The sequence below is a fragment of the Buteo buteo genome, chromosome 11 (genome assembly GCF_964188355.1).
Source record: "Buteo buteo chromosome 11, bButBut1.hap1.1, whole genome shotgun sequence".
In the NCBI taxonomy this organism is placed as follows: Eukaryota; Metazoa; Chordata; class Aves; order Accipitriformes; family Accipitridae; genus Buteo; species Buteo buteo.
Window position 1 is genome coordinate 1,085,672 of NC_134181.1, and position 26,133 is coordinate 1,111,804.

A 26,133-nucleotide genomic window follows, 5' to 3' on the forward strand; every position below is an offset into this window, starting at 1 on the left:
AGGGGAAGGACTGGGATGCGGCTCCTAAAACATCCAGTGTCAGCCCCACAGATGAGGTGGGAACCTCCCTCCTCCATCTCCAGCACATCCCTGACAAATCCCTTACTCTGTCGGCATCTCTGCAATATCCACCACTTCACCCATCCCCTCTATCACCAGCCCGATGTAGGAGACCCACCCGCAAACATGGGCAAAAACCCCAAGATAACGGGATCCAGCAATTGTAAGATTCAACTTCAAAGACATTAAAAGACATAACATTTTATTTGCCTTCTGCCTTTTAACTTTTGGGACCCACTCAGGTAATGCTTTCAAATTTTTAATTAAAAATAAAAGCAAGGCTGCTTCTGCAGTCATTTCTCTTTGAAGTTGGACATTTAAGTATAGTATCTGTTACCTGAAGACTTTGCTAAAGCTACGAGTTTAGGAAAACTCTGCCCAAAACATATGTCTCAGCAGATCTGGACACTTATTTTGGCTTGATCTAGTTCTATTTTGCCTGAAACTCTTCCTGTACATTTTTTTCAGCAATTTAAAAGTAATCTGGAATTCCATGCAGTTTTTCTTTTTGCAAGTAAATTTAACGCATGTTTTTCATATCATCATGACAAATTGCCTCCTTTTCAATCCAGTAATAACCACCTCCTCGCTCAACACCTTCTTGCTGTCACTGCAATAGTTAACAGCAGTCCAGATATACCGCTTAAGGAGATAGTTTCATTAACACCTGGGAGAATGGCAGGGCTAGTGGCTCTGCTTTCATAACGCCTTTGCTGCCAGGTGGTGATTCATGCGGGGCGCAGGCGGGCTCTACACACCTTGACAAAGCCCCTGCAATTCGCATGGTGCCTTCTCCAGGCGAGGCAGCACTCGCAGCCAGCCTCACACGTCTGTGAAAGCAGGCACAGCCCTCCAGTCTTCATGTTTCCTCTTAACCACAAAAGCACACTTACATCCTACATTACTCGGTGTAATGGGATCCATCATCAAAATACTCTTTCTACTGGAGGACTGTTATGTTTCATTGCTGAAAGAACGAAAACTTTTGAAGCCTCTCCTTAATTTTCAATGAAAAGCATTTGGTTCCAGGGTGACAGACGAGGCTCTTAAGAGCTGTTACCACCTCGGGTAATTATAAAATGACGGAAGGGAAAAAAAAAAAGAAAAAAAAAAAGAGACCGAGCGCCAGATTAACACTCTGTGTGTTTGTGCAGGGCTACAAAGGCACTTCCACGGGTGCCTGTGCTGAGAGCTCGGTTATAACAGCTTCCATTTGGAAAGAAAATTGAAGGAGGATGGAAGTGAGGAAAGAAGAAATTGCAGTTAAAACCCGAAATGAATTCCAAAATAACATATGAACGGGAACACTACAAAATACTTTCAGGGGAAAAAAAAGTGGCTTTTGTTGCAAACTGAAAACAGCCCAGATTTGAAAGAAGAGTCAAAAAACTCTTGTGCAAGCTTGGGGCTGGCTCATGTCCTAGGAGCTGGAGGAGGTTTGTCCTCTCCCTGGGAAGCAGGTAAATCTCAGCAAATCGGAGTTTCATTTTGACACTTCACATAATGTACACTACATTAAGTATAACTGGAAAAAAATCAAAGCAAGACAAAACAAGGCAAACAGGCTGAGCAAAGTCCTACGAAATGAAACCTCCAGCAGTAATAATTAGCTCTTTAATATGGTAAAACTGAGTAATGTAACAAACACAGATAGACCATACAAGAAACATACATACTAGATGCACAAAAAAGCATTTTGCCTTGGTAAGAGATAAAACAAAGTACTTCTTGGTGACAACAGCTGAACACCAAGGTGGGAATCACGCAATGCATGATTAAACAGGGCAAAAATAAGAGACAAGGGGCATCACCAAGGTACAGTAGCCCTTAACCTTTAATACCCTGGCCCCTAAATCTAAATTGAAACAGAATAAACTGCAAGATTACTAGCCTATAGGTCCACATAATAAATTCTCCCAAATTTTGCATATTGCCAGCAAAGTATTTATAGTGCTAGTGGGGAAAAGCTAGCAAAATATCTATTTTGAGTGGCCATGCTCACTGCCAGTCACCAGCATCCACAGACACCAGCTGCATTCACCCATTTCAGACTGGGCCAGCGAGTAAAGGTACTGCTCAACTAGGGGGGGAATAATGGCAAATAAAGGGCGCTTTAATAAAACAGCAGCATTATACAGGACTCTGTCCTCTTTATTTTTTAATAGAAGCCTTTCACGATATGGAACTAATTATCGCCATCTGCCGTCCCCATACTTATATTTCCTCTCTCACAGCTCATTCTTCAAAAACTCAGTAGCTTCCTCCCTTTACATTTGTAAATGCTGTTGACTATGGATAAAATCCATGTTTACTTTGTATTCAGGGCCCATAGGAAAGCTTGTTTTAATCATCAACAGATGTTACATTCTGCTCTGCTGTGCTTGGCACACAACTTCAGAGGGAAATAAAAGAAAAATCTTTATTTTAAATTTAAATTGTAGATTGTTACAGACTAAATAAAATGCCAAATTGTTATTGGAAACAACATGGCCACTGTAATAACTATAACTGACATTTACTTTTTACAATTATAATTTTTTTTCTGGTGCTGTTTAACACAAGATGGTTTCCACATTTCGCAAAGGATTTTTTTCCCCCCTTTTCTCTGAAATGATTTGCAATCAAGCCACAGACATTTGTAATTTATTTTTATTTAATACTTTCCTATGAGTTTATGAAATACTGGGATTATTATGCTATATACAGTAGATAGTTTTTGAATACGTACTCTCCCTCCGGACTCATATTTCAATACACATTATCCCCTTGAACTCATTTATAAACACCCATTATTCCCACAGACCCCACTATAAACATGTAATATCTCTGTGGACTGTTTCAGCCTTATGGTCCTTTTTATCTCTGGCTTCTTTCCTATTTATATTCATCTTTGATGTCTGAACATGCACTCCCCCCGCCCCCCCCCATTTTTTGTGTACCCAGGGGATGCGGGTGCCCTCCTGCGGCGATGGCAGCGCTACCCTGCAGGTACAGCCACAGCTTTGCTCTTACTCATTTTCCAGCTGCTAGAAAAACTGTGCTGGCGACAGAGGCTGGCTTGGGCACCTGCTGCACGTGTGTTGATTGCGGCATCCTGACATTCCCTGCTGATGTGATTGACCGTTTCTTTTTTAGCCACTGGTGTGAGCAATAAGAATATGATCTCCAAGCCTCCATTGCCAGGCATTCATCCCACACCCTCTCTTATTAGCTTGACCCCACGTACAGTTACCAAACCAGTGATAATTTCTCATTTCAATTGTATTTCTACACCACCAAAAAACCTACCTTGTGAAATTATTTATAGGTTTAGTATTGCTCAGAAGTAAAATGGAATAAAATGTTTGAACAGAAAAAAAATAAAAGATTAGGCATGATAACTCTTTGCTGTACCTGACTACTGAGAGTGATTGGGAGTGCTCATTCTTCTGAAGTATTTGTCCAGACTTTGCAAGATGTCGAATATTGGAAGCAGCAAATAGTATTTGTCCACTTTACTCCTACAGTAACAAAATACACAAAACCAAAAATCACCATGTGAGTCTCCAGACCACAACATCCCAGCCTGGATACAGCAGAGGGATGTCTTTGAAGCAAACAAAAGGTAAGGGACATATACTGCCATTTATAATTAAACCTCATACATTTTTATGGGACAAAACCTAAGTAGTTTGAAAGTAAGGGGCATCCCACACAACCAGAGTCAATTTTAAGGGGAGTGCTGCCTTAAATTCCTAGACTTCAGAAGAGAGACATTTCTCAATTACTGCAGCATCCTCTTCTCTGTCCTTGACAAATGTACTCTTGCTCTGTTCACAGCCTGTCTGGAGTGTTACTGCAAAGATAATGTCCCCATCCATCACCTGGAGCGTGTCACACATCTCCACAGCCCTCCATTAGCCACCTCTTCTCCCCTACTCAGACACAAGCTCCTTCTCTTCACTTTCGTGGCTCTTCACAATGTCTCCCCATTTTACTGAACATCTTCCAAGCAGCATGATGGGACTTCCTCCTGCCTCCAGCCAGCATGGGCTACCCGCTCCTGCTCCCTGCCTGCCAGCTTTCTAAACACATTTGTGCTTTCTCCCATCCTGCTTTTCAAAACTGAGAATCTACTATTAACACTGGCTGCAAGGGCAACACAGGTGTCTGCCAAACCCCAAACCCCTACCCAGAACTAAGCACAGCCGCAGGTACTCGTGCACTTCAGTTCTCGTCCATGCATAATCCTGCTCGTGCACAGGTTGAAGATGTTGAATTACCAGCAGTGCAAAAGCAAACCATCAAGCTCACTTTAAAGTCACAAGTCATTTTTGTCTAAAATCACTTAAATGTCTAAAACTCAGACAAATCAACGTAAAAGGGCCAGCACTCAGATTTATCCTCTGAATAACGCACAGTTTTAACTCCGTTGTGCATCTCTCGCATTGAGGAGCTATCACAAGGACAGCAGCAACATCCTTCCGCTGAACTTCCTTTTGTTTCTATAATCCTTCAAAGGCCATCATATTGTACCCAAAGCTTTCATTAAATCAACAAGAGAGGGAGAGCCTTGCTTTTTGTGCAGTCTCTCAACTCGCCAAGCAATGAAAAGTTATTGTAATCATCCTCATGCTGCCTTGAACCTGCACGTGCACCAGAAAGCTTACAAGAGAGAAAGCTTCACTTGCCTACAGTGAAACGAAGGGGTATGTGCTCCCACCATCAGTTCCCTCTTCCATTTGAAATCACGTGCACGTAAAAATGCAAATGCATAACAATGTTGACAAGATTATATTATAATTTTAGACAGTTACATGATTTCACGCCAAAAGACAGTTTAGATGCAAGCTTCTACATCTGTGAGTTTATGCATCAGTGTCCAGGAATTTTTAGAGCAAGTCAAGATGGGAGCAGAAGGAAGCTGTGCTGTACCTGGACTGATACAGTGAATGCCATTGTAGGCTTTGGAAGGATGCAGATGTGGGGTTTTATATCTAAGATAATACATTTATAAAAATACAATGATGCGCACACAATTACTTACAGTCAGATGTTACACACGTTTGTGGTTAATATTTGCACAAATAAGTTAAAAAAATTCTTCTTAGGAAATTTTGAGATCTAAAAAAGAAATCTCAGGAGGAAATAAATCCTTTTCTTTTAAGAATTGCAAACTACAGCACAATGCAAACCAGCTTGGAAAGCAGCAGACTTCTATTTTACATCACTAGTGAATACTGTTATGAATTAACAGCTCATTAAGAAAAAAACCTTTACAAACCATGAATCTCAAAAGAAAGTCAGAGAAACTGTCATCTGCAATTTCCAGTGTGTGAATAAATCTAAAAAGATGTCAATGGACAGAGTTCTTACCAAGAGCCAAACAAACAGGTGTCCCCTGGCCTCCTGACCCTCACATCAACAACGCAATAAAACTCTTCCCATTTTGGGACAAAACCATTTGGTACCAGTACATGGAATAATACCTGCTTCTTAAAATACGGAAACGCATATAACAAATGCCTCTTAAAGTCCCAGAAGAAACAGAGACTTGCACTGTGAAGTATTCCCCCTAGGAATCCTGTAAATCATACCGAAATTTTACTTGTCCTGGAACAGGTTTGCAAATCTGTTTGTGGTTTCTCGTACATTTTTTAAAAGGTATCTGGTCAGTTCGTAAATGAAAGAGTCCTTCAAATTCCAATGTAAAGAGCTCTGTACGTGTTATTTTAAATAGCCTTAAACTGCAGACAAATTTGCTCTGAAAACTCATTTTTATAGTTTTAAAAAGTTTTTACTCTATTATTTTTATCACATCCAACTGATCTGTAAATTAAAGTATCATTACTTCATCCGTTCATTCCTTCCTATCAGATTTGGCCGCGCTGTCTCTGCAAAGGCAGTGCTATCACGGCCTTCAGTTATTTTCTGCTCTATGAACTCCAGCGTTTTCCATGTGAAATCTTTGGGTAGCTGAAATCACTATGAGCTTCTCCTGTTTACTTCAACGAGCCTCGTCCCACCTCAGCGCGAGGACCAGGCTGGGGCTGAAATGAGGAGCTGAACAGCAGTCCTGGAGGTGGGCTTGAAAGGGGGAGACAAAGGGACAGGGAGAAAGAGACACGTTCAGCACAGCACTAGCAAGAACAAGTTCATATTGCATTTAACATACGCAAACACGCATTCTGCATTAGACTTTAATTCAACTATTTAAATAAATATGTTCATGTAGGAGGATCTGTGCAGGTTAAACATGGAAGGCACATCAGCAGGCTGCAAATGAGCAGAAACTGGGTTCTCATCTACAGGGGGTCATTTTTTGGGCAGAAGAAAATAAACAGAATACGAAAAGAAAAATATCTGAACAAAATACAAATAGTTAGATCCTCTGTCACAAAAACACTTAATTACACAGGTTTGTGTGCTTAAAATAAAATCATGTACAAAAGGAAAGGAACTGGAAAGTAAATGGGAAAATCTGAAAGGGGAGAGGAAGTAAATACAAGTAAGGGGAGAGGAAATAAATACAATCAGCAAAGTGAAGAGAGTATCTGAATAAATTGTTTTCAGAAAAGAGAAAACACCAATGTATACAATAAATGCTACTGCAAGTTTTTTTAGGTATTAAAGAGAATTAGGAGTATTTGTTGGTTTTCATATTTAATGGAGAAACATTATCACAACATTTGTAGGTGTGAGGAGAGGGCAGCGTGGTGTGAAGGTGAGAGCATGCCGTAGCAAGTCCACAGATGTACAGTGATGACTGCCCCACCACTGCAGCTGTGCACAAAGCCCCGTCACTACAGCATCTTCTACCTGTCCCCCATCATTTCTCCTCTGACCTTGGGATTTGCACAGCTGGATTAAACCCAGCAACACACACAGGATAACCCCAGTCTTGCATGTCTGACAACTCAGAGAGCCACGAGGGACACAACAGCAACCCCTTTGCTGATCCCATCATCACCAGTCATTTGTGGAAACAGAGATCTCTCATTTCACCCAAAATTAACTGCACTAGCAGCATATTGGCCAAGAGGGTTAGTGCCATGTAGATCCCAAATGGAAGTGTCTCGTAAAGCCAAAGTATTTTGGCAAGACCTTCTTGAGGAAAACAAGTATGCTGAAGATCAAAAGATGTGACTCATTTCCCCTCATGAATAACAGAAATCATGTTGACTAGCATCACCACCCCTGATGGAGATTTGCATCCTGGTTTCTGAGCATCTGTGAAAATATATCTACTGCAGCAATTTCTCAGCAGGTGAATCTTGTTTACAGGACCAGACTGATGGAGATCTTGTTTGGAAGAGACAAAGCTCTATGGTGTTTATCATCATTACAGAACTCTGGGCACAATATGTAATCACTTTATGATAAAAATAAATAGGTCAGGTGTTACCCGGTATAAAAATCTCTGCTCATGCAGATGGTCACCCACATTTAATTTCCTTGACTACCTCTCCATCCATCCATCAATTCCTCTGCACTTGAAATGTAAAGTCAATTTGGAAAGCTATTCCAAGATAACCTTCAAAGTCATTTCCAAAAGGTATGCCTCTGATTGAGGATGACAGTCCAGCCACTCTTTGGTGTTACATCTTTGTGACCATAATTTATTGTATTCGCTGTGTTTTGCACTGTATTTCAGCGAGAAGAGTATTTTTTTTAACAGTATGTGTTAGCGTGCAGTTTATTAAAATGAAAACCCTTTATCTCCTTTGTCACTTCTCTCGGTTCCTTACAGTTTATCCCATCATTGCTCTCTATCATTAAACTAATATGACATACATACATAGATATGGTAAATACCAAATAATAAAACAGAAAATGCTAATGTTGTGTCATTCACAAAAGGCAACAAAATTAAAGCTGGGATTGTCACTCCAGCCTTGCATAACACTACGTTTGACATGGGGTGCCACAGTCACATAAAGCATGGGAGATTTAAGAGAAGAATGGATAGGGATACAGAAAAAGGCAGAAACATCAAGGATTTTTTTTAAAAATATGTTTTTCTGACAGCTCATTGCATTATCATTTATTTTCTATACTTTGGATCGTCACTGAAGAAATCCCACGTTCAGACAATTCACAGTGATGGGATAAAACGTCATATCAAAAACACTGGATGGTAGGACTGTTGAATTATTCAAGAAACAGGAAATTATTAGAGGCTGTGTTTATTCAGAAACAAAAGTGCCTTGTTAATTCATAGGACTCTAGGTAGTGTGATGATTTGATCTGACACTTTACATAATATAGGCCACCAGAATTTTCTGTATTATTTCCAGTTTAAAGCTCAATAGTTGCACTTGAACTGCAGCTTTTGGAAAATCATCCAATCTTGATTTTAAAATATCCACCATAATGGCCATTAAGCTGTTCCAGTGATTAATCACCTTGCCTGATTAACACGTACATTATTTCTAGTCAAATTTTTGTCTACCTTTAATTCAATTCACTAAATCTCATTATACTTTTTTTTCTGCTACTTTTAAGAGCTCTCTATTCTCAAATTTCTTTTGCCTGTGTAGGCACTTATTGACCGTGTTCAAGTCACCTCTTAAGTGCCTTTTTGATAACAGAAAAGGCTTGATTTTATTTTTTTTTGATCTGTCACCATAAGATAAATTTTCCACTTCTTTAATCACCCTCATGGATTTTCACTGCATCTGTTTCAGTGCTGTTCTCCAAGTGTTAGCCCAAGAAATGGACAATATTCCAGAGGTGTTTACAGTGGCAAAGAGAGATCGTACAACCCTTAATCCTACACAGCATTCTCCAGACCCTACATGAAAGGACTGCACCAGCAGATTTCTCTGTAGTCACGCTGAAAGCGACAAACTACTCAGTCAAAGAGAAAGCAGTCTCTGCGACAGAGACGCATCCTAATGTCTCAAAGCAATGATCACACAATTATTTTAAACTTTATTTAAGGTCATGCAAATGACCTTAAATGGAAGCACATTTCTATTAATTCACAGATCACTAATATGACACATGATAATAGCTTTCAAAACAAGTAGTATTTCTCAAACCGGAAAGGAGCATACTTGCACAATGTCAGATGAAAAGCAGAGTAGCAGCTTATCTAGAATTGTCTCATCCTCTCCTACATTTGCAGGCAGAGAGCAATATCTCTTAGAAAAACAGAAAATGTTGCAGACTGGGTACGCTAGGCATCCTTTACGCATTCAAGGGCTGTTACTCCTTGCACAACATAGAAATACCATGAATTGGCAGAGAATATCCAACTCCCATCTTGCCCCGAGAGGAATGAGGCACTTCATGAAGAGCTGACAGGCACACCTGGCATCCCAGCTCATCATACATCTACAAGCATCCCTCCCAAAGAAACCCCATTGGTTCCTTGTCATTCCCATACCACGCACCCACCATGGCCCGTGACCACACACTGAGGCCAAGTGGGGTGTTGCTGGTGGCTGCCCCCCGCAGTGCTGAGTGGCCAGGGCCACCCCTCTGTGACCATGGGGCGTGATGATGCATGACAGACCCTGGATGCAGAAAAAAGTGTGAAATTACATCTACTGCTGACGTCACATGAAGGCATCTGAGAGTAAAGGGAAATACAATCAAGAACTCTTGAAAGAAAAAAAATTGCCCTTATCCAGGGCTGTTCACATTCTTGTAAACGGTGTTCAGATTATACTATTGTAGTTTACTAAAGGGCGAGATAGCAAATAGGCTTTTTTATGATAGATGGTGGTGACACAAAACTGGTCACCGCTCACTGTGCAACCCTGCCCCATGCCATGACCTCAACCCATTTGATGTTTCAGTACAATGTAATTTTCCAGAACATTAAAACCATCAAGACCGCAAAAACATTGCAAGTTATATTCTACATTTAAAATATTTGAGTTGCTCCAACTGGATCCAAGCAAATTAAAGATGTAATTAATTTATCTCCTGCATAACCCTATGCCGTGATGAGACCTTTATGTTTCATATTCGAAGCAGAGGAAGAAACAAAAATAAAAGTCATAACCGTAAGAATGAAATTGGTGAACATCTCAGGAACTTTTACTGCAGAAAAAGCATCCTTTGTCTGCTGCTGGGATGTATGCATTTTGCTGCATCAGGCTTTACTAATTTTTTTATTTTTTTTTTTAATAAAGAAAAATGGCTTCCTTTAAATAACATATAAACAACAGGAGCAAGACACAAGTTTTGCTTTGAATGCTGTATCCTTTTCTGCATCTGCACAGGACAGAACGGGGTGACCAGATCAGACCCTGGACTCTCGGATGTTTCCCTTAGCTGTGCTAACGAGTTGATTCTGAAGCTGCAAGGAGTCCTCGCAAGCTGTCAGTGTGCAGAAGCACACTGTGAACCTGTTGCACAGAAAAAGAAGCAGCTGCTCTGCTCCTTCCAAGTCCTCCAACGCTGAGGACTCTCTCTTTCAAGCACACACACAGTAAAACAGCGCAGGGACTCCATGAAAGTGGGCAGCTGTAGACATACATACAGACAACGTCTTATGAATCTACAATCACCAAACTGCTGCTTTTTTGCCCCAAAGGGCAGTCCGTGTGTATGTACCTGCACAGCACCCGAGGCTGTAGGCAGTGTCCCATAATTCCAGCTGCCCACGGACTGACCATGGTCAAAGTCTTGTTTCTGCAAGTCCCCATCAGTAGTATCAATAGCACGTGAAGGCACCAGAGGAACTGCAGAGACTCCCAAGATTAACTAAAGAGGAAACTATCAGAATACAAAAAATTTTCAGCGATTATTTTTAATTTTTCAGAAGAGCCGCGTGCTTTTAAAGTGCATTTCAGCAGAAGGCAGCATCCTTTATTTTTTATAGACAACTTTGAAATGTATTCTCTTTAAAAATTATAGCATTTCTTCACATCTTAATTAATGCCAAAACTTTATTTTCTTCCTCAGTAGTGTATTAGAAAGCTGCTATTAATGTAATTTAATTTTTGTAAGGAGCAGCATTTGTTTTCTATTTAAAAAAAAATAGGTGGCTCTGAAATCCTGGCCTGTCAACATCACTTAAAACACTCCCATTCCATGCCTCTACGTAATAAATTAAATCAGTGTTTTAATTGTGCCCATGCTTTGTGGTTCCTGGCAGTACAAAAAGATCTTCTGTGAATGCACGTCCCAAAAAATCCTACCGAGTGATTAATTACTAGTCTGGAAGATATAAATATGCTTTTCAGTAAAGACAGTATGGACTGCTGGAAGCTTTGGCCTTATATATCTCTGTAGATCTCTTTCACCCAGCAGACATCATCTTAATTCAAACAAGATCCTAGCTTCAATATTTACTGGCAGTACAAAAACCCTTCTCTGCCCATTTGCCCTATTTAATTAATACAAGATACAGATATATATTTGAAATAGAGGAATACAAGATATGTTTATTCATATTTTAGATTTCTCCAAGTTTTCCTCATCCTTAAATAAGCCATCCAACATGGTATCTTAAGTCCTGCATGTTCTGGACAACATAGCCCCTCCAGAATGTTTTTATTAGCATCTGAGTAAAGAACAGCCAAGCTGTTGGTCCCAGCCTTGTGTATTTCCTCCCTGCGACTCTGTGCTGTCACAGCTGGTGGCTTTGCTCTCTCCTTAAACCCTTCTTCTGCTCCAAATCAATTCTGGGAGAACCCAGCGATACTTGCAATCTGTTCCCAGCTTGTTGTACGATAAAAGTTCAAGGAAAGGAATTTTATTTTCCTTCCAACCGGAACACCATCAAAATTAAAACTGAAGCTATTCCACCTGCATGGCTGGAGCAAGTCAGTGGGGTCCAGTTGGAGCTCCAGCAGGAGTTTCCATCACCTCGGGGGGAACATCTCCCAGCAGGGTGAAGAGCAATGGGCAGGAGATAATTCAGTAGAAGGAAAACTAATCAAAAACAGCAGCGAGTTGAAAGGACCTGGAACCAGCAATGCAATATTGAACTTCTCACAGTCAGGTCACCGACACAAGCCAACGCAACCTAAGTGGAGATTACTGCTTAATGGCCTGAAAGAGGGGACTGATGGATCATAATCTAGCTCCTTATCATAAGGAACACAATTTATTTCACTACAAGCAAGAACACGACAAAGACCAGCTCCATCCTTACTCTTTGAAAAGGTCTGTCCATAGTCAAGGAACAGACTGAGATATGAAAGAGAAACGTGTGCCTGTTTTGAGGATAGAAGACTAGAGTTTTGCAATTCTCTGAGCACCAAAATTCACTGAAATCACTGGTGCCATTGTGATTGCTCATTAACAATACACATCTTCCAGCTGACATTTTTCATCTGGACCTTGTGAAAACCACAAATCAAACATACATAAGAAGGTAGCCAACTTCAACTGAGGAAAGGTCTTTAAAAAACAAGAAAGAAAATAAACCTTTGATAAAATAATTGCTTCTACTGTTATTTTTTTTTGCTATTGCTTCAAAAACAATTTCTCTTTCTTTCTTGTTCATCTATCTGGTGTCCTGCTGTTGTGCAGATGAAAGGTCCAGTCTCTTTAAAATTTCATGCAGGGCTCTTTAGAACATCTCAGTTTTAAATGCCCATGGCAAAGACAACAAAATGTAACAGTAAATGGAAAGCAGATGAAAAACCCTGTTTATACACTTCATAAAGGTAGTGTGTGCGACAGAAGGTATATTTTCACACCCAAGCATAGTGGCAATAACCATTCTTAAAATCACTGAACCACAGAACTTATATTCACTGAAGTATTGACCACAACTCAGCATCCCAAAAGCTATCTGTAACTTATCAAACCTAGGTGGCATACAATTATATTACCTGGTAAGAAAACTTTTCTTCTCCTTCTACCCTCAAAGTAGAGGTTCTTCCAACATTGCAGTAGCCTGACCTTAACAACAGAGGACACATACTTGTGGCCGCTTTAGGGGGTGTAAAGTAATGACCTTGGTGGAATAAAAGCACAAGTTGTGCAAGATGGATATTCCAGCACAGCCACAGGCATCGACATGGACCACACACGTCCTACCACATACCACCCATCAGGTCCTTCTTGCTCTTTGCAGCACTCATGTGCTTCCCTGCACATTGGGTGAGTAGCCTGTAGAGATGTGCACACCTTGACACAGGTTGTCTGGATTTATACATGAACCACTAAGAAGCAGCTGTTTCCAAACTTTCCAAAAAGAGTCTCATTTCCTTTTTCTGGAAATGGAACATATTTGTATTAGAAAGATGAGTAGATTTCACTGACATTTCCTTCTGGTAATTTTGCCACTCATAAATAGCATGGTTTTACCAAATTTGAGACAATGGGGTCTCACAACCTATTTCAAATTTCTACAGCTCATGAGCCAGCGTGGTAACCACCACCATCTGAGGCAGCACCTTTCAAGTCCGACAAGGTTGTGTGGTTTTGTAGCATCTTTTTGTATCTAGTATGTAAAGTATTTTACCAGAATGGTCACTGAATTTAAAACTGGAAGCCACAACATCTGTTTCCTATATCTCTGCTATTCCTGCTCTTACTTACAGCATTCACAACTCAGCGCTCTCAAGGATATATTCTTTAGCTCACTGTGGATTTGAAGCACAAGTGTCACATGTGTGGTGCCAAAGCACCTAGGGAGGAACCAGTGGACTCCCTGCCCACAAAGAGTGGGAACATGTATAATTAAAAAAAAAAAAAGTCAGAGGAATCAGTTGCCAAACCTTGAAACACTTCAGGCAGGAAGAAATTTATAGATTATTCTTCAGAGAACCATCCTGATACCTAATCATATTTGCACTCAAGATGTGACAATATGGACTTTGACACAAAACTGGAATGTGGGTAAAATACTGGAGGTATTTGTGGAGGTTCAATAAAAATAGTCTAGCATTTCTGATTATAAAAAAAATGTTGAGCCTATTACATCACAAGTGCAAAGCAGTGAAGACTGTGACAAGAAAGGAGCCCCTAAGCCTAACAGAAACAAGCCACAGGTGGCTGAGCAGCACGAGAGGCAAAACATCTCTTCTGAAATAGCACAAGCATTCCTAAGTACAGAGGATTTTTGAAGTGCTGATTATAATATCAGTTATAATACACCACATACCAATGCAACAAAGACAGATGACAGGATTTTCCCCTTTAGGAACAGGGTAGTTTTAAAGTCTTTATGAGTGGAGTTATGTTTTGTACACTAAAAATGAAAAGAACAAACAACTCTATCAAAGTGGGCAAGCCTGAAGGTTTAGACTCTCAGCATCCTGAAACAGAAAATGTTACCCTGCAGGAATTGTTTGCATTAATCAAAATACTCTGGTAGCTAATCCCACATTGATAACAAGGGCTAACCACACAGGGAGGTCAGGTATGTGATTGGGGATGGCACAAAGTAAAGATTCAACCAGGAAACATCGCTGCCATAGCCTAGAGGTCGAGTTTGGAGAGCACTGCACAACATCACCCACAAGAAGAAAAGTCATCCTGTATCCAAACGAGCTGCTGATCAATATGCTCATCCTGGATAACCTCGTGCCAGGGCGGTTTCAAGGAGGTAAATCAAAATCAGCAAACGTTCAACAGAGCAGCCTTGCAGATAAAGGATGGTATCACAGAGTGACGCATGAGTGAGTCATGGACTATTCGATAGCCAGAAACGAGTCATGGCTTAATAAATGGGCTTGCTCTGGCCACATCCCTTTGTCATATAGTGCTAATAAAACCAAAAAAACCTAATTGCATCAGCCATGACAGAGGAAACAAAGTCTTTCAGTCAAGACTGAGCTCATGCATCCAGAACAAAACCACCCCAAGTGATTTGCAGCCAATTTTTGTGACATTATCAACAGGAATATGAAGCACAAAACACTTTCTGTATTACCAAATAACTAAGGAGGTGAAGAAGCCCAGAGCCGCAACCAGGAGCAAGTCCATCCCGAGCTCAGCAACGGCACATCAGCTGGCCAAGGCTGTCAGCAGCACCATGACAAGGGTCCTATCAAACACTGAGAACAAGAAACCAAGCGCAGGAGATCCAAGTGGAAAGAGCACAACGGCTGCCCCCCGCAACACTTCACTAAGCTCTGCTATAAGGGACAGAGCAGGGCAAAAGGGATGAAGAAAATAGTCACGTGGATGTTGCACATACTGTGCATTTTATAGAAAATTTTTTTAGCCTGTATTGTCCATCTTACCACTACTTTGTATAGATAGGTATTGCCTGCACTGTAGCAAAGTAAAATAACCCAAAGGACCTGCCACACCATGGTCTTTCAGTGTGGGAAAGAAGCAGAGGACTGCAGGAGCAATTTGCTTCTCCACCCAGCGCCACGCTGGGGAACAGCCAGTCAGTTCCGCATGGCCCCGAGACCCAGCTCAGGGCAATGGCAATCCCCCCACAGGCAATGGGAAGTGGGAAGTCCCTGGCTTTGCTCCAGCTGCCCACACACCAGGACCCACAGCCACTGGTGACTATGCCTGCACGCAGCTCTGCTGCCTTTAATTAAATGTACATCACAGAAAAACTTCCAACTTAGAATTATTCCAGTACTCATCCACAAGTACTTCAGCTTGCAATATCTGTATATTTAAAACTACTGGACTTGTTTTCCACAAAACTGGCTTCTACTTCCTTCCTTCTTCAACAATGATCACATCATCTACTGAATTTGAAATTCCAGCTTCAACGGTTTTGAGTTTTTTGGCTATGAAAAAAGAGGAATTCAAAAGGGACATTTTTGCACTAAGATCCAGAAATCCAACAGACTCGGAATTATTTAAAGAAATATTTGAACAGATACCAGGCAAGAAAAATTTCAGCTTTAAAAAAATAAAGCAAGCTATCAGTTACGGAAGCTCTGAAAGGCGTTAAACCAATAATGGTTTTGTATCAACTCCTGAAAGATTATTCATATATTAAAACAAGAAATAATGGACTTTTCTTGGAAAGTCATGTTACTTTAACACACACATAGGCTTCAGAAACGTAAAAGATCTCTTTAGGTCTGTTTTTGTAGAAGGTATTAACTAAAGATCAGTCGCAAGTTTAAATCTTTATTTTGCTCGTGTTGCACTGAGCTTTCAGCGCCACTGCACCTGAACTATTCATATTCTTTAGTCTGCAGCAAACCCTGGGACTGAGGAGGGAAAGGTGGGTGAGCCCCAGCTCCACTTCCCCCCTGCAGCCACACTCACCCTGCCAACCCCCAGCAAACCCTGGGAAAGAGCCAATGCCTGGGAGAGTGCCAGTGGGAGCAGTTTGCTTCACAGGATTTAATACGCACATGAGTCCTGCAGAACCACTTTAAAGTGTCTCTGTCCCAGCTGGGGTAGACACACATTGCTTTGGGCTTTTAAGGCTGAAAATAACATGGGTGATTTTGCACGATAATCAGACCATTGCAATATTTCCACCCAAATGGCTTTTGTAGGACCATAATGGAAGGTGTAAGTAAAAGGAAATCTCTGTTACTCATCCCAGACTTTAATCAAATGAGAAGGATAAACTGTGTTTCCTTTGAAAAGCATGTATGTGGTACAGAACGCAGTATCATACCAGAAAGGTCTTAATACAAAATGAAAAACTCAATTCTATTTTCTATAAGTAGGGAAGAAGTAACTTGGGGTTATCCTTTTAGCTTATTCATGCATTATGGACTCAATAGGTTAGTCTTAGTTTTTAATACGTTATTATTAATTAGACATGGCATGGCCAGAGGCAGAAAGCAATTAGAAGAAAAAGCAACAGTCCCAATTCAATGCATCCCAGTCCCCAGGATTCTGCTCACTGCCCAGCTGGACCTTTGCTGCCTTTGACTGCCCAGGAGACACTTTTGGTCTCTGGGCTCTCGTGCAAGTGATACAGGAGAAACACGCTCATGCCAGCAGTACGGGCATGATGGGGAGCTGGGGAGAGCAGTGGGCCAGATCTCCCCATATGAACCACTGACCACCCTTTGCTCCGCAGCCATGGATGGGTTCGTACCTCATCAGCCAGGCAGGCCTCAAGCACCCCAGCCAGAGCTCCCGCCTGCTGCCCGCGCCTGGCTGGCCATAACGTGCAACCCTGGGCAGTTTTCACCCACTTTTCTACAAATCACATGTGTGGAATGTATCTGATTTTTAACAAAATGTGACTATCTCACATAGTAACAATACAAAATTTTGGCTACTGTGTTCTACCTCATTAGTGGGACATACAGATTACAAGTTCGTTTTGTTAAGATTTTCCAAAGATCAAGCATTTACTGATCAGAGCTTGATGCAAAAAAGGTTGAAATACTACTTTAATGTAATTAAGTTTTATTTCCCTAAAATCACATTTTCTCCTGCAATAGAATTTATTGCGATTGCAATTTTAAATTAAATGCAATTTGAGTTAAATGAAGCCTGTTTATATATAATGCTTAAGTTTATAAGTAACCAGAAGCGTTCATAAAGGTCATTGTCTGAAGGCAGACCCATCCCAAGTAACTCATGTGCTTAATAAAGGTGTTCACATCACCACCACACTCCCCTACAAGCCCTTGGCAGCAGGGTGACTGAGAACACGAGCTGAGCCACTCCAAGGGCCATCAAGTACTGCCAACAGTCTCTTGGCATTTAATTGTGTTCTTACGGAAAATATCAATCTGAATAAGTACCTCAATGCATTCTGGAAATACATTTGTAGAAAACTTACTCCTGGCTAAAAAGGACTTGTCTACCAGAATTCACCATATGAAATTGCTCTTCAGCATTACTATAAGTTGGATTTTAGTGATAAAATAAAACTATAACAATACCAAACCAAACCCTCACCTATTATCTAAAAAAAGTTATGAAAAATGAATTGTGGAAAAATAAGTACAAAATTAGCACAAAAACTGTGAAAAACTTGGGCCAGAACCTCATTGGCTGTAAAGCCAGTGTCATGTCTGCCCGTAAGGGACCTGTGACAACGGCTGCTGCCTCCATCCTTCCACACCCGCAGTTTTCACCCGCGCATTCAAAACCCCTTTTATAGGTGACAGACGGATCACCAGTTATCACATCTTCCAAAGTTAACGCATGAGCTGAGATAACCTTTAAACACTTAAACTGAAAAAAATAAAGAACCCAAGCAGGCTTTTCTCTTCCCTGCTCCAGTGTAGCTGGGCACAAGCAGCATCCCAGCTGGATGCACGGAGCAAGTCATGCTGAGCCCCAGCAGCAGCCTGTTTTCGGTGCAGGAGCGGGCCCAGCTTTGCAGCCCACCGCTCCCTAGGGCAGAGAGGGGCCATCCCCAGCCTCAGGACATCGTGTTTGTTGCTGGCTCTGGAAGGGGCCATGGTACAGTTAATACGTATTAAAATACCACGATCTCCACCCTGCAACCTTGAGCTGTGCAGCAGTTACGCAGTTCCCAGCCAGACTGTGGCGTTGAGGACCAGGCAGACAAAGCTTTCAGTTTCACAGGCAAAAAAGCCACAAGAATAATTCTGACACACTTTTTCAAGCTCATCCTGAATTATTTGAGCATGAGTTTATAATCCTATATAAAACACATGATGACGTGCTGCTGAGGGAAGCTTTTATCGACACTTCACATAAACCAGTTGAACAGCCAAGGCTTTCCCATGCGCAATGGCTGGGTGTATCCCACCCTGCTTTGGTGAAGCCCTGTGCCTAATCCCCGCCTGTGCCCACCAGCCGGTACGTCCCCCCATGGGCACGGCACAGCACAGCCCAGGCTGTAGCCAGCCAAGCCCCAGCACAGGGCTGGCAGCACAGCAAGGCAGCATACAAACCCACCTGGGTACAATAAAGGAAGCATCCTCATTAGGCACTCTGTGCAATTAGCTTGAGTCAGTTAAAAGCACATTTTTGCTTGGCCTTTCTACATCTGTGTTTTCCCCAACGTCTTGACTTCCTGGTTGACTGCTCAAATGCTAAAATTCAGCTCTCCTTCCATAAAGTATTTTAATCTAAAAATAATTTGAACCATGTTTATTTTTAAGAACCTTTACCCTCCCAAAAATAATGTTTAAAAGAAAGCAACTTTAAACATTAATACAGAGTAAGTAATTGCTGTTGCTTTTGTTGCAGATAAATCACTTTTAATCTAAATTTTTTTCAAAAAAAAAGATCAAAAGTAATATTAATCGTGCTGGCCAGGGAGCAAAAGGACATTCCCAGACATTAACTGCTTTCCAAATATGAAAAACATATTAAATATCTCTCTTAAAACAAGATGTTTTCCTCATGTTTCCTTTGGGGGAAATCTGCTGGGTGCATTCCTCCCCAGGCGAGGCTGGGGCATCATCAGCCAGGCTTGGCCAGGGGGGAGCACCCGCTCTGCACCGGTACCACCTGACACACCAAACCTGTCCATATTGAGCCATGGGGATGCCCCTCACCACCAGCCCGGGCGCCCAGCAGGCTCCAGCACCGCGACATCCCTGTCCAGGACAGGGTAGGATGATGGTGCTCCGGTGGCACAGACACATGAGGTGCCTGCGCCACCCTTCCTCTACCCTGCCCGTCATGGGCCCTGTGCCAATTAACCACGGCGGCAGGCCTGGTTTACACATGAATTATGCACTGGGAGTCATCCCGATTTTGCAAATTGATTTTTCTCAAACTTTTATAAGAAAGCACACACACGGAAACTCCCACCCCATCTAGCTGTCGCCATGGCACACGTGGATCAGACACCACAGACAGATTTTGCTTTTATTTAATTATGACCTGTGATTTCTGTTGCAATAGGATCAGAGGCAGGAGGGAGTGAAATGCACTCTGCAGCATAAGGAAATACAATTAGGCTTGCTCCCAAATAAGATATAGTAAAGCTGTTTTTCCTTCAGCCAGGTCCGCCCAGGCTGGCACAGAAGCCCAGCCTGCACATTCAGTCTTCCTCGCTCCCCCCGCACACACATTAAGAGCGGAAAAACATGAGTCAGTGGAAAGGTGCTGCCTCAGGCACACAACTTACAGTAGCAAGGCGGCATTAAATCCACAATTTGAATTTGTTATTAGGACAAAACGAAGGTGGGGAGATGATGCTCAGTGCTGTGTACTGGTCACAAAGACAAGGCCATCAAAAGCATCACTTCTCCCGGAGGTTTTGTTCCTCTTTCCCCTCAAAAGACTTTTTAATGATTTAAAGACACATCAAGAAAATACAGGTGGTTTCTTCCAGTACAGGAATTGGGGAATTGCACCACCAGTCCGGCCTCCTCTACCCCAGGGTGAGGCACACCAGGTGTCCTATGAGTGATGCCACCAGCAGCTGGTCCAGCACACAGCCACCTGCTGCCAGAGGTGTTCAATACCTTCAGTACCAATACTGTTCCTTACGAGCAGACATGCATAAAACCACGCAGCTCCAGCCTCATGTCTACCAACCTGCAGCCTCCCCGCAGCATGGCACCTCTGCAGCGAGGTTGCTTGTATCCCCAGCTCCTGAAAGATAGAGCTCTAGCTAAAAGGAAAGGGATGATTTTTTCCCAGCAATAAAGGCTTCTCACCCCACCATCAGTAAGTGCTTCTCCCCACACATTTACCCCACTCCCCCCCCAGCAGCAGGATGGACCCACAGCCAGAGGAAGGCTGCCGAGCAAAAGCCAAATCTACAGTTGGATTTGGTTTATGTATTTATTTTTAACTGAAGCCAGTCACCCTAATTACTTTTAAAGCATGTGAATTCTGGTCACACGAATTAGAGTTTCCTGTCAAAGTAATTTTCCTGAAAGAGCGGTTTCTCTGGAATAAGCTTCTCATCTGCTAATCCACCAGAGCTGCAGCCGCCAGCCTTCCCAAAACAAAAGAATACGGTTTTTCTCTCAGATACATGAGGAAGAATTTTATTAGGCTTTAGTGTACATGTATGATTAGAATAACAGAAAGAATAGTTTATTTGTGAGAGAACTGACATAAAAACAATACCCAAGTCCTCAGAGGATAGGATAGATGCCTTTTAGCAAGGAGCATTTAAAAAAAACAAACACAAAACGAAAACCAACAAAACCCCACATAGGTCCCTCATTTTTTCAATGTAGTTTCTTCTCTCTACCTCACTAGTATCTTTTTTTTTTTTAACAGCAATAGTATTTGAACTTTTACCAACTCCTAATGAATTAGGATTTTGCATGTTTATCGTCCTTCATAAGAAAAAATTCCCACATACCCCAGTGATAAACAGCACAAAGCACAACACAAAGTGATAAAACTTGTTGGAAAGTTCATAAATACAGATCTCTAAAGTGTTTTAATGTGAAATATATGATAATTATCTATTTCCCTGCACTTTGTAAAAGAAAATTAAGAGTGAGCATCACAGGATTTGTAAAATAAAGCTATTCAGTTTCTCACATCAGTATGGTAGCATACTGCATGGTCCAGATGTTACAAATCCTATTAAAGCAGGAATTAGCCATCCCTAACTTACCTGCCAGCTCCCAAGTGCAAAGTTCTACACTTTGGCGACCGCTGATGGCACTTAGGTCACCCACAGAAAAACAGGATACAGAGCATGCTTCAGCTGAGAGGTTTCATGGAGTCAGAGGTGGCAGCAAGTCTCCCTCTGCATCCTTCACATGTCCCATCTGGGTATTGACAGGACCGATAAAATCTGTGAGATGTTTGGGATCACAGCAATAAAACCCAACAACGCCTGTCCTTGACTGCGATTAGAGAGCAGAGTCTTGAGGGTACCAGCCAGCTGTGCCCAATCTGTTGGAATGCATGCCCTTTTTTGAATTATAACACCAAAAAAGGAGCCTACATAAATTATTATTGTTTTCTGATTCACTGTTAGATTAATACTCAAACAGAAGACATACAGTCTCAAGTTATTTTCAAAACATTAGAAGAAGAAACAAATATTTAATATATTGATTTAAACTTCTGTTGGGCAAAAGTACTTTAGACCATACGCTCAGCTTATTGTTTGTAGGTGTGTCTATGCCACTTGCCAATACTGACAACAGACCTGTCACATTCAAGACAGCATACACAATTGATACAGTAAAAAAAAAACAACAAAAAGAGAAAATATAAATAAGTGAGGCTTCTCCCCAGCCTTTTTTCCTTTCCTATGAAAGAGACAGTTATCCCTGCTCCAGCAGTACTTAGATAGGCACACGCAGAATGCCTACAGGCTACAGTTTTTCATTTTCCTCTTGGCCGACCTACAACTAAGCTGCCAAAATAAACAAACTTGCCCTTCCAGTCAGGCTCAAAATGAACCAGCAAACTGAATTTTTATGTCATAAAAGGAAGCAAAAAAATAAGCAGGAACAGTAAAAATGCTTAAAATATCGACACTTTTTTCCAGGAGAAGGGAAAATAAATTTATGAAGACAAGCTATTAAGCGATGATTTCAGATGCTAATTGCACAGTCCTCAACGCATCCAACGCAGTATCACAATCACAGTCTTCTTTCTAAAGTCAGTGAAGAGAGAAAGTTTGGCCCCATGACATCAGGGAACAAAAAATAGACTTTTTAGGTCAGAAGAGGAAGAAGCACATATTTTGAAAGCTACCTCATCTAAATCACTCTTTGCAGAGCAACAACTTCATTAAACTACAAGTTTGAGTGACATTTTTGCTGCCCAGTGAAAGCTCCAGAAGCAACCTGGAGACGAATCCGAAGTCTCCCTGCTGACTCAGAGCTGCAGGGATGCCCCAAGGTCACCTGGGTAGCCAAGAGCCAGCTCGGCTTTAAAGAGCTGGTATTGATATTGTCTGGGGACTCTGAGTTTTCTCCATAGGATCCAGACTGCTTTCATTTCTAGACCTAATTTGAACTTTAAATGATTAAATATTTCATTGTGCATTAAAGACCTGAAAGATGAACTTTTCTGAAATGCTGAAAACACAAGAAGCAAAATTAAGATAACATAGATCCAGAGACTGGAACAATCACCTCCTGCAATGCCAGTCAGCACATTTCAGTGTTATCTTGGCACAGTTCTGCCTCTGACAGGCCAGTAACCACAAACAAAGCTAATCCTTGAGATACAGCACAGCATTTGCAGGCTCCCCCAGCCAGGACCAATACAGCAGCTCACCACGTCCTGCATATACAAAGCCACTCAAGATGTTTCACTGAAGCAGTGTGTCGTGTACTGACTCAACCAAGAGATTTCTCTGACCACTTGGTTCATTAAAAAAAAAAATGTTCATTTTAATTACATTATGCAAACTAGTTGCTCTTCAGAACTGGAGAGGTGCAGTCACCATTAGGTAACACTCACGCTGACCACCCCAGCAGGAACATATAGCTCATGGAGTGCAATAGCTCCAGTGGTTTTGGCCATGCGACAGGGGGAGAGCACTGAAGATTACTCCAGCATACATCACACCAGCCCAAAATCCCACACCTGATGGGAGACAACTTTCCATTTCTCCTTGCAGCAAGGAAACTTCCTTCCTTCCCTGGGAAACAGAAGATGCAAACCTCACAAAAGGTATTACTATCTCATGTTCTTAGGATTAATATGTCAATGTAGATATTCATAGGGGAACGCCACAAAGGAAGCCACTGGTATACATTCAAACTGCTCTGTTCTTTTGATCAGTTATAATGTAAATTCCCAAAGACCAGCAGGATAAAACAAAGTTGTTGTACAAGTAACAGGTACCTGTGCACAGGACACCAGACCTGAAGACTGAAATTCTTTAGTTTCACTTCACTGTAAAAAGTGACACCTGTGCTCCCCAAAGTCCTCTCTGGAAAAAAGCATAGAAAATTCATGTATTTCCAGGTTTGTGACCAACCTTGCAGTGCATGGTAAAATAAGATGAATGTGAATGTGCAAAACTTGCTTTTTTTCTGCTCATAAGATTCATTTCACTTAAGTTTATAACAGTCCTTTTTTTCAAGATAAAAACATACAGCAGGCTTCTTATAGAAGCTGTAGCTGTGTCCCCATCCTTCAGTGTGTAATTTTTCTTTACATTTGAGCTATAACAGAGCACACATGCTGCTTCATTTATCTCCACTGTTCTCATTAAACTAATTACTCTGTAAAGCACTTCAAGTACTTTAAAATACCAGGATACATTTTCAGGTTAGCTCAATAAGGCCTAGATATGAGGCACGTCTGTGGAATAATTCCTGTATCTTGGAATAAGACTGCAAGTCCCAAATATATCTTGGAGCAGTTCAGCACTATTTTAACTTACCAACACCTAAGGCACCAAGGAAGTTGTACAAAGCTGAGGAAATTCTCCAGCAGCAGATCACACTGAGCACTTTGCATCAGGAAACCGAGGAAAAGGATCAGGACCAGCAGCCAAGGTCTCAGACAGCCCTTCAGAGGACTTCCAACCACCCTGCCCCTGTTCTTTCCGATGCAACTCAAGTATGTGATCTTTTTTCCCTGGGGCAGGATTTGTCATGCTGCTTGCTTACAAACATGGCCCTACTGTATTTTTTTAAATTCTCATTATGAACAGGGAAGGACCAATATGAAAACAGCCCTTGCTTTTTCTCTGCACATCATTTTTGCTTACAGTAATTAAAAGTTTCTATTCTTTTTATCTCTGCAGTGGCAACACATACAGAGAAGTAACAACTGGAGCCTGCTTGCCTCACACACCATAAACAGAAACATTCACTAAGCTCTGACTGTAGAGCCCTTATTACTGATGATAATGTACGAGATGGAAAGAAAACAGATCGGTTTTCAGAGGCCAGAGCCTGCAGTTAAGGGAAGAAGGGTAAAAAAAAAAAATTGGGAAAAAAAAAATCAGATTTTAGCTTGTAAACTGCAATTTTGCTGGAATCATTGAAAAAGAACAAGGATTCCATGATGTCACTTTTACAGTCCATGTTCTGACTACAACCACACTTTACTGACCTGCCAGTTTGAAGTACTAGTATACCAATTCACCACTTGGCTGCATAAAACAGTGTAAAAATACCAATTTTAAATAAAAAGCCCATTTTGTGATTCACATATATGAAAGTACAAATCCCAAGTACCTGCTGTGTCAAGTAAAATACATAAAGCATTATCAGGTAAACACACTGGAAAAATATGAGTGCCACATAAAGCAGTCTGGAAGAGTAACTTAAAATGACTGATGTGATGCTTGTCTTTTTTTTTTATGTGCTTTCACCCTTCTTCCACTTACTGCACTCATTTCCCTTTAAAAAAAAAAATCCCCCTTTATACACTGCCTTCGTTTGACCCTTTCAGAGCATAACATAGCATTAATAAAATAGGCAAATATACAGACCAAACCAGAGCATGATATATATCACACTCAGTTCCTCCTGAAGGACAAGCTTTGACAGGGAATTTGTGTGGATGGAAAGAACAACTTATCAAATTAATTAGAATTTTGTATGTTCTTTTCCTTGTTATTCTCATAGAAAGAAAAAAAAAGAGGAATTATTTCTACAATATATATCTTAAGATAAGACCACTGCAGATCCAACAGAGAACCAGAATAGAGTAAATCTCTGGAACACACATTTCCAATATTTCACTGCTATTCATACACAGTCTTAAAATAGCTAGTAATTTGGACACAAACAAAATGAAGCATTGTCCGCAGAGATTTGTGTATCCAATCCTTGAATAAACCTAGCACATAAAGTATTATATGTATTTTATAACAAATGGCAGATTTACAATCAGCTCTGTTAGGTCCTGTAGAAGCCCAGCACGAGACCCTGCCCTCAATGCCTGCAATGTTAGTGCAGACCCACAACATGCCAGAGGGATGAAGAACACCACCTGAGGCACCAGGAGAGGCAGGCAGCAAGTCTGTGACTGACCTCAGAACCACCACAAGACTAGACTCCCTTCTTTATAAAATAAAATAAAATAACCCAGCTGAAAACTAGTGGGAAGACATGTAAAGCACGCAGGATCATACACCTGAAACACCTGATGGCAGCGTGAGCTTCGGTCATGCAAAGCAGCGTGCACCGATGCACAAGTTCCTCTTGTCTTACCCTAGTTGCAACATGGTCATTGCATTACTGTGAGACCAAGGCAAGACACTTTTTTTACTGAAAACAGGCTAATTCATACTGGACACTCAGCTCAAGTTTTCAGTGACAACAGTGCAAATTGCTGAGAAGTTACTCCCCCAAAAGCATGGATCTCTATCTCTGTACATGTACAGGTCAAGATTTGAGTCCCTTT

At 41.3% G+C, this 26,133-nt stretch overlaps 1 protein-coding gene across 1 annotated transcript in view; it reads right to left on the minus strand.

Annotated features, from left to right (window-relative positions):
* ZFHX3 (zinc finger homeobox 3) overlaps positions 1–25,429 on the minus strand; it is a 665,716-nt gene extending 640,287 nt beyond the window's left edge. The window contains exons 1-2 of the mRNA XM_075039729.1: positions 24,158–25,429; positions 23,614–23,701 (exon numbers count right to left, since the gene is read on the minus strand). The gene's annotated coding sequence lies outside the window, so the exon portion shown is untranslated. The remainder of the gene's footprint in view (positions 1–23,613; positions 23,702–24,157) is intronic.
* Positions 25,430–26,133: the final 704 nt, after the last annotated feature.